Genomic DNA, 10,481 nt, shown 5'->3' with positions numbered 1-10,481 from the left:
GAGAGGGAGAGAGAGAGAGGGAGAGAGGAAGGAGGGGGAGAATGAAGAAGGAGGAGCAGGAGGAGAGGGAGAGGAGGTTAAAGGGATGGAGATGACTCTGAAGGCACAGAGTGGTGAGAGAAACAAGAGAGAGAGAGGGGGAGGGGAGAAGGGTAATGAGAGGAAAGGGGAAATGAGAAAGAGGAAAAGATAAAAGGTAGGAGAAAGAGCGAGGCGTGAGAGAATTGGGATGGAGTGGAGATGGAGCGTTCAGAGAGGGAATAAAGGAGGGAGGGAGGGAGCGTGATGAGATGTGAGGGAGTAGACATAACAGAACCCAGAGAACAAGAGGGGGATGGTAGAACAAGGGTAGAGAGGGAGATGGAGGAGGACAGGGGGGAAAGAGAGAGAGAGAAACAATAAGAGAATAGAGGCAAGAGAGTGAGACACGACAAACACCAACTGGAACAGGTTAGAAATAGGACAGAAATAGGAAGGATTAAATCAGGAGAAGTGGGAAAATGGAATATGTGATGGGTAAAGGGAGTGAGGGAAGGGAGTGGGAGCTTGCAGGCTGGAGCATACTATAGCTCCTAAGCCCCAACCACTTGGGCTGGACGGTAGAGCGACGGTCTCGCTTCATGCAGGTCGGTGTTAAATCCCCGACCGTCCAAGGGGTTGGGCACCATTCCTTCCCCCCGTCCCATCCCAAAACCTTATCCTGACCCCAACCCAGTGCTATATAGTCGTAATAACTTGGCGCTTTCTCCTGATAGTTCCCTTCCTAAGCCCCGCCTTGGGAGTTATAATGATCCATGCAACGTCCCTTCAACATCCAGGAAACATTCTTGCAACATAGTTTCTCGGTGTAATCGACAAAACAAAAAATCAACTTGGTATTTTACGGGCTATTCATGCCCGTGCCACCTCTTGGGTGCCTTAATCTTTATCAATCAATCAACTTGGTATTATTCCTAAACACGTTGGAGACACGTATATATCAACGTTTTTGGAGAATGAGTTGGGTACCTTTTGACGTGTCTAAACGTGCCCCCTTGCCCCCCCCCCCACTCTAAACACGTAGAAGAGGAAGAGATGACGACGTTTCGGTCCATCCAGGATCATTATCAAGAAGATGAGTCGTCGCCGCCTCATCTTCTGATGTGTGGCTTGTTCATCACATCATCAGCCACGTTGTTGTGGTCACCATCATTGTCTAAACTGGAAGCAACATGACCTGGGAAGTATTTACCCAGCATTCACCTCCAAAATGGGGTGTACAGGCTCCACCCTGTGTCACCTCTGGCTGGGTGGTGCCAGAGCTTACCTTGAGGTTACCTTACTTTGAGATGATTTCGGGGCTTAGCGGCCCCGCGGCCCGGTCGTCGACCAGGCCTCCTCGTTGCCGGACTGGTCAACCAGGCTGTTGGACGCGGCTGCTCGCAGCCTGACGTATGAGTCACAGCCTGGTTGATTAGGTATCTATTGGAGGTGTTTATCCAGTTCTCTCTTGGAGGTGTTTATCGAGTTCTCTCTTAAACACTGTGAGGGCCAGTTATGCCCCTTATGTGTAGTGGAAGCGTGTTGAACAGTCTCGGGCCTCTGATATTGATAGAGTTCTTTCTCAGAGTACCTATTGCACCTCTGCTCTTCAACGGGGGTATTCTGCACATCCTGCCATGCCTCCTGGTCTCATGTGGTGTTATTTCTGTGTGCAGGACCAGCCCCTCTACTATTTCCCACGTGTAAATTATTATGTATCTCTCCCACCTGCGCTGAAGAGAATACAGATTCAGGCTCTTTAGTCGGTCCCAATAGTTTAGATGTTTTACTGAAGGCGAGGTCACACCCCCGCTCAAGTTGCCAGGCCAAAGCCGGTTCTCCTCGGCAACAACAGTAACCTAACCTTTCAAACTTTGACAAGTAATTTGAGCCTGATCGCGTTGGGAAAGTTTTTTTGTTTTTATTTGAGGATTTAACTTGCTTCCTGAAGTGTAGCTGTTGGGTTTCCTGTACCTGTCTTTACATCCCATAATGCGGCAGACAATTACGAGCCTTCAGATCTTACAGGAAACGCCACTAAGGTTAGGTTAGGTTAGGTTGGAACCGCGTACTTCACACGCATCACACATCTGGAAACTTTAAAAAAACAAAAAAAAAGATGTGCGCCATTACCCGAGTCAAGATACGGGTGCAGAATCCCGGGCAAAATTCAGCCTTGGTCTCGCCTTATGCTAAGATCCCCATAAACATACAATTCTATGACTCAATATGCAAAAACTTTGTGATAGTTTGATAGGACGAAAAGGCAACGCGGCTCCAGGTTTTCCCGCCCAAAGCCTATGGCGGGAAAATCGGGCAGAATCCCTCAACGGACCACAAGCCATTATGAATCTTCGTCCCGGTGGACGTTGGGACGAGTCTCGCGCGCCTCGGAGCGCCGTCATGAGAGGGGGGACTTGAGTAAAACGCTCGGACAGCTGTTAGTATCTGTGTCGTCTGAACTTTAATGTGATAACTTTAATTATGCTCCGAGCGTAGAGAGAGAGAGAGAGGCGGGACTAAGGAGGGGTGGGGACACGCTGCAGTTGTCCTACTTGTCCGTCACGTCCATGACGAAACAAGAAAATGTGAGAGGAAACAAGTTCTTGGTGAGATGTCTTTCTGAAATAGCGTCTTCGACGGAATGGGAAATGTTGATAGTGGTTTGGTCCTCTTTCCCGAGCGTCGGCCGCTGAACTTGACCTGATGCTTGTTCGTTTCCACCTTATACCTTACAAGTTGTTGAAGAACGATCCACTTGTTCAAAGGCAAGTTTCCAGCAAAAGGGTTATCCTAACAAAATTAGTTCAATACTATCATTTTCTGGCTAGTTTATATCAGATCACAAAAGAATTTAATAATGCATTACAATTTCAAGGCATTCGAATATATGATATGATAAAATGGTCATTCGAAATAATTTATGATTGCTGATATAATTTTAAATTATACTGGTCGGTATGACAACGGCCTCTTTTCTTGCAGGTCGGCGTTCGATTCCCGATGGTCCAAGTGATTGGGTATGGCGCCTTCTTATCCAAGCCCCTTATCCTGTCCTCAAATACCTTTCAAGTGGTGTAGAATCACACGGGTTTAATACTTTCTCCTCATAATTACCTTATCTTTCTTTGCTCTTGATGTTTTTACTAATATAGTGATGTCAAGTAATGACGCATTGCAGGAAGAGACTCCTGCAATACGGATACTCACCCTCAGTGGATACTCACCCTTACTGATGACCAGACCACACACTAAAATGTGAAGGGACGACGACGTTTCGGTCCGTCCTGGACCATTCTCAAGACCATTGTGATGAGGAAGTAGAGACAGGCAATAAATAGGCACGAGAGAGATGAGGAGCAAAGTAAGGTGTAGAGTAAGGTGTAAGTATCCAGTAAGGTCACCCTTACTGGATACTCACCCTTACTGGATACTCACCCTTACTGGATACTCACCCTTACTGGATACTCACCCTTACTGGATACTCACTCTTACTGGATACTCACTCTTACTGGATACTCACCCTTACTGGATACTCACCCTTACTGGATACTCACCCTTACTGGATACTCACTCTTACTGGATACTCACTCTTACTGGATACTCACTCTTACTGGATACTCACCCTTACTGGATACTCACCCTTACTGGATACTCACTCTTACTGGATACTCACTCTTACTGGATACTCACTCTTACTGGATACTCACCCCACACCATCTAACTTCTTCCTGATGACCTCCACAGGGCTGAGATGATACACACTCACGCCTCACCCACCAAGTCTATATTGTATTTACGTGCGCAAAAAAATATGTTAGTCCTTAAAAAAAACAGCCACTTATCACTTTCAATAAATGTATAATGAAACGTCCTAGAAAATAGTTTCTCCAAAATATTTTGTTCTAAATTAGATGCGTCTAATACGTCGCTGAATGCTGTATATATATATATATATCCACAAAGTCAGCCATGCTACTTGCCCGCGGTCAAGTGTGTTCAAGCTTCGCCTTCCTCTGGGCGGCAGACAAAGCCATAAAAGCCTCCTCACGAGAAAACAATAAAATTAAACCCCCTTCCTCCCTGTAATTGCCTTAACACCTCGCAAAATACCTCAACGATCCTTTCTTGGGCAAATTGCCCCCGTCGGTATATCAAGAAACAGTTGAGGTTGAACAGATATACGTGGACTGTTGTTTAGCGAACGAGCTGCCTCGTTTAGCGAACGAGCTGCCTCGTTTAGCGAACGAGCTGCCTTGTTTAGCGAACGAGCTGCCTCGCTAATGCCTATTCTTGCATGGCATGTCCTGCAGCTCCCGGAGGAATGTTCTTTGAAAAGGTGTATCCAGGTTTACCTGGGTATATATGTCGAATGTTCCACCTGCGTTAATAATGCTGACTTCGAATGCATATGTGGAGATCTACACACACACACACACACACACACACACACACACACACACACACACACACACACACACACACACACACACACACACACACACACACACACACACACAGGGTGAGTACAACTAGGTGAGTACACACACACACAGGGTGTCATTCGCTATCGGGTGAAGAGAAGAAACAGTGGTGTTAATGCTGGAGCATTTGGGGTGTAGGTAAGTGTATTGTGTGGTCGATGAGCTTAGGGTGTAGGCGGGTGTGTTGTGTCGTAATTAAGAATTGATTTTAAAAGTCACTGACGATCTGCTAATTACTCTCGCCACATATGTTGGCGGGAGATAAATAATAATAATATCTCTCACCTCTCCTCTCTCTCATCTCTTTCCCTCCCTCTCTCTCACGCCTCTCACCTCTCTTTCCCCTCTCGTCCTCTCTAACCTCTCTCTCCCTCCCTCTCTCCACTCTCTCTCTTCCTTCCTCTCTCCACTCTCTCTCTTCCTTCCTCTCTCCACTCTCTATCTCTCTCTCTCTCTCTCTCTCTCTCTCTCTCTCTCTCTCTCTCTCTCTCTCTCTCTCTCTCTCTCTCTCTCTCTCTCTCTCTCTCTCTCTCTCTCTCCTCTCTCTCTCTCTCTCTCTCTCTCTCTCTCTCTCTCTCTCTCTCTCTCTCTCTCTCTCTCTCTCTCTCTCTCTCTCCCTCCCTCTCTCTCTCACCTCTCTCTCCCTCCCTCTCTCATCTCCCTCCCTCCCTCTCTCATCTCCCTCCCTCCCTCTCTCACCTCTCTCTCTCTCCCTCCCTCTCTCATCTCTCTCCCTCCCTCTCTCACCTCTCTCCCTCCCTCACTCCCTCTCTCACCTCTCTCTCCCTCCCTCTCTCATATCTCTCCCTCCCTCTCTCACCTCTCTCTCTCCCCCTCCCTCTCTCACCTCTCTCTCTCCCCCTCCCTCTCTCACCTCTCTCTCTCTCTCTCTCTCTCTCTCTCTCTCTCTCTCTCTCTCTCTCTCTCTCTCTCTCTCTCTCTCTCTCTCTCTCTCTCTCTCTCTCTCTCTCTCTCCCTCCCTTTCTCTCCCCCTCCCTCTCTCACCTCTCTCTCTCTCTCTCTCTCTCTCTCTCTCTCTCTCTCTCTCTCTCTCTCTCTCTCTCTCTCTCTCTCTCTCTCTCTCTCTCTCTCTCTCTCCCTTTCTCTCCCCCTCCCCCTCTCCCCCTCCCCCTCTCCCCCTCCCCCTCTCCCCCTCCCTCTCTCACCTCTTTCTCCCCTTCCTCTCTCTCCCCCCACCTCTCACACCACATACAGCCCCGCTCCTGTGCCAGGAAAGTCCACCACGGGCTCACCGTAGACCGTGCTACTTGGAACTTTGTGTTCCGAGTAGTGAATCTAAAACAATTCCTCCTCTCCCTCATTCTTCTTTTCTCTTTTAAACTAAGACTAGGGATCATAAAGGCTGTCAAATGACGTACCTAGTGAAACTGCAAGCAAGAGCTGTTATCCTACCTCAGCTCATATGAAGTTTCTCCTACAAACTCATTTATTTCATGAGACTGTACTCTGAAACTAATTATATCAGATTACTCCCTCTCTCCTTCCTCCCCTCTCTCTCTGTCTCTCTCTCTCTCTCTCTCTCTCTCTCTCTCTCTCTCTCTCTCTCTCTCTCTCTCTCTCTCTCTCTCTCTCTCTCTCTCTCTCTCTCTCTCTCCCCCCATCTCCTCTCTCTCTCTCCCCATCTCCTCTCTCTCTCTCTCGTGACATAGTTTGGCATCCCAAGGTATGCACACCTCTCATGCCAATCTTCAAGTACTCCGACAATCCTCCAGCTGGACGATTGGGTGTCGCTCGGTACTCGACTAATCGCATACATCTTGTTAATCCAAAGCAGCCGCAATTATCTATCGATGCTTGTCGCTCGTCTAATTACTAATCATATCTCTCTGGCGAGCAGTGGCAGTGAGATATCGCTGGGAATATATAAACGTGCATTAGGCATGCAGCGGTCGCTGTAGTCGCAGTTTGTATTGCGTGTAGCGGCCATCATCGGTGCTTCATACATGAATATTCTGACCCCAAGGTTGGCAGCCCCACCCACCACGTTCACCGCTCTGGTGGGGTTCGGTGGCGTGTTTCAACACGGCAGTGGACGCTCCACTGGGGTTCGGTGGCGTGTTTCAACACGGCAGTGGACGCTCCACTGGGGTTTGGTGCTGTTTCAACGCGGCCGTGGACGCTCCACTGGGGTTTGGTGCTGTGTTTCAACGCGGCCGTGGACGCTCCACTGGGGTTTGGTGCTGTGTTTCAACGCGGCCGTGGACGCTCCACTGGGGTTTGGTGCTGTGTTTCAACGCGGCCGTGGACGCTCCACTGGGGTTTGGTGCTGTGTTTCAACGCGGCCGTGGACGCTCCACTGGGGTTTGGTGCTGTGTTTCAACACGGCCGTGGACGCTCCACTGGGGTTTGGTGCTGTGTTTCAACACGGCTGTGGACGCTCCACCACAACCACTACCACCTGCCTCCTCCTTCTCTCTCCAACTGGTTCGGGCAATGGGGAGAGTGAAAGGTCTGAAACGCATCTGGCAGAGCCCGCGTGCGGTTCTTCGATGGTTCTAAACCGTCGTTACTTTGTTCCTTCCTCTTCTCATACCCCCAGTTACTGTCCTTGTCCCCTTGTGCTATTTTAGTCTTTCCTGTGTAGTGGTTTATCCTCGTAATTATCTTAGTATGGGCGGTGTAACGAATGGTTGGTTTTGCTTCTTTGAACAACGGTTTAATCCCAAATGTTCCAGGTGGTTAGACATCGTTCCCTCACACCCAGTCCTCATATCTCAGTTTTGTGTTTTTTTGTGTGCTCATATCCTAGCTTTTGGTCCTCATATCCCAGCTCCTATCCTTTCCTCCTGTCCTCTTTATGTTCTGTGTAGTCATACTGGCACTTTGCTTTTTATTTGCTGATGCACTATGGTGCATTTTTATTGCCCCTGTTCACGAGAGCTGTGATTGCTGGCGTTGTGGCTTTCATAGGCGCTGTGTTCTTCTTTGTGACTGTAATACAGGTTTTCCACCAGTGTTTCTTGCGTCTTGAGATTTCAGACAACTGCTTAAAGCTTTGAATTTTTTTTAACATTTATATTAGCATTTAACTTTGAGGATTTATTCCCTTTATGGTTAAATTCGTATAACATAATTCAGTATAAGTTATGATAAGATTATTGTAAAGTGCCAGTTGACTAACGATTCCTGTCAATATTAACAGGTTTACACAAGCAATGACCTCGGAAAGACTTGTTATTAAGGCTTTTAGACTTGTAGGTCAGCATGCTAAATGCGTCTTTATGAACAAGGCCATGACATATGCCCACTGTTGCATGGAGCGAGCAACATGCAGGGCGAGCATCAGGAGTTGCATGATGACAGCTCCATGATTTATTAAGGCCACGTGATTAAATTAATGATTACTGACGACGGCTGCAGGCTACTACAGGTGTAGTAGCCTGCAGCTACTACAGTAGCAGTTTGTAGTAGCCAAATCCCCCTTGGTTTGGCTACACCAGGTGTCGTAACAAAAGTCTGAACTAACACTAATACAGCGAGTGTACTAACACTAGCCCCTCCCATTCCTATCCGTCATAGAGAAACTATCCACTCACAGAGGAACTATCCACTCATAGAGAAACTATCCACTCACAGAGAAACTATCCACTCATAGAGCAACTCTGGACACGCAGCTCCGCCATCGTCACAAAACTGACTTTGCATACTGCTTCGCTCTTGCGGACTTGATAATATATTACACAATCCAACTTAATCCCTCCCTGTCGTCGTCGTCTCATCTGGTCTCCTAAGCATGTTCGCGATTTATGTGACATGACAGAGCCGGTGTCCTCAGTTTCTGATCTTGCCATTAGAAAGCTTCGTCCGTAGAGGTGTCGCAAGTATGTCGTGGACATACTTCTTGCCGGATCGGCGCTCATTCTTCCATGGTCGAAGGAGTTGGGCAACATTTGTATATTTTTATCTTAGATCTTCTTATATCCCTTCCAAGTTATTGTCATACTGGCTCGCTGTTTTTTGACCATCTGTATGAAAATGATGCATGAAGACAAAGTATGTGGTGCTGAATGATCTGTAACTTGCCGACGTCGGAGATACAGATAAGGAAAGACTTAATTGACGTCCTCTCCAGGAAACATTGTGCTGAATATTGATAAGACAGATATAGCAGCAAGATAATACAACTATATAAAATCTAGATTGTCCGAGGTTGAAGGCCAGACACTTGTGGGATTCCCTAATTTGCACCGTGGTTCCTGTTGGGTACGTGCCCAACATGGGCGAGTTGAAGTTGCTTCAAATGTTTAGGCCAAATAACCACTGAAATTCTAACCTGTTATTCAATTTCTATCAACAAATACGTTGGCTGTGTACCTGTTCAGACCAGCCTATTAGCCCTGGGAAGTGGTGATTGATCACAGTGTCTACCTGACAATGCGAGCCTATCACGGACCAAACTTTCAAAGTCAGGTTTGGCACATTTTTAACCCTGCTTACTTTGTTATACCTGTTGCGTCATATTTTAGCATTTCCGACGTGCAAACAGTTATTGAAAGGGGATCAACAGTGACTGTTGGGGACAACAGGCAGATTCCATGACTACTGTTGGCAGGGGATAGTTATAGAATAGCGAGAACACAAAATATATATCGTAAGAGGATTAGTAGGGAGCCGGTCGGTCGAGCGGACAGCACGCGGGACTTGTGATCCTGTGGTCCTGGGTTCGATCCCAGGCGCCGGCGAGAAACAATGGGCACGGTTTCTTTCACCCTATGCGCCTGTTACCTAGCAGTAAAATAGGTACCTGGGTGTTAGTCAGCTGTCACGGGCTGCTTCCTGGGGGTGGAGGCCTGGTCGAGGACCGGGCCGCGGGGACACTAAAAAAAAACCCGAAATCATCTCAAGATAACCTCAAGATAGTATAAGTGTAGTGGTGGGTGGTATTAATACCACCGTGGAGGATTAGTATAGTTTTAATGTTATTAAAAACACGACTGAAATAGAAGCTAAAAAAGAAACAGGGAAAAAGGAGAAAACCCCACCTCCATTTTAATACTTCGACCCAAATATCAGACTAACAAGATTATCGCGAATAACCGAACTCAATTACGGGCTCACCATAGCCCGTGCTACATGGATATTTCGTTCTGAGTAGCTTAATCTAAAACAACAACAGCAACGATTAGTATACTGTGGCGGAGGGTGGTATTAATACCACCATGATGAATGGTTATCTTGAGATCTTGAGGTTATCTTGAGATGATTTCGGGGCTTTTTAGTGTCCCCGCGGCCCGGTCCTCGACCAGGCCTCCAATAAAATGGTGATTATAACACTGAGACGAGTGTGTAACCACTACGGATCCCCATCGTGATCAATATATACATAAGACGTGATCAATATATTCATAAGATATCCTTGACGATGGACGTGTACATGCTGATTGTTGCAGATAATGATGAGAACAAGGCCGGAGAATTATCCTTCGGGAACACTAATATATGCTAAAACATTAACCCAGTAAGTGGCTACTAGAGTTAAACTCTAATAAATGCAAAGTTATGAAGATGGAAAGAGGAGTTAAATGATCAGAGGGACGGTACAGCCTGATGGGGAGATCAGAGGTCACAGTACAGCCTGATGGGGGGAGATCAGAGGTCACAGTACAGCCTGATGGGAAGATCAGAGGTCACAGTACAGCCTGATAGGGAGATCAGAGGGACGGTACAGCCTGATAGGGAGATCAGAGGTCACAGTACAGCCTGATGGGAAGATCAGAGGTCACAGTACAGCCTGATGGGGAGATCAGAGGTCACAGTACAGCCTGATAGAGAGATCAGAGGTCACAGTACAGCCTGATAGGGAGATCAGAGGTCACAGTACAGCCTGATAGGGAGATCAGAGGTCACAGTACAGCCTGATAGAGAGATCAGAGGTCACAGTACAGCCTGATGGGGAGATCAGAGGTCACAGTACAGCCTGATGGGGAAATCAGAGGTCTCAATACAGCACCATAT

Source organism: Procambarus clarkii, chromosome 1 (assembly GCF_040958095.1).
Source record: "Procambarus clarkii isolate CNS0578487 chromosome 1, FALCON_Pclarkii_2.0, whole genome shotgun sequence".
Lineage (NCBI taxonomy): Eukaryota > Metazoa > Arthropoda > Malacostraca > Decapoda > Cambaridae > Procambarus > Procambarus clarkii.
This window is presented reverse-complemented; position numbering follows the sequence as displayed.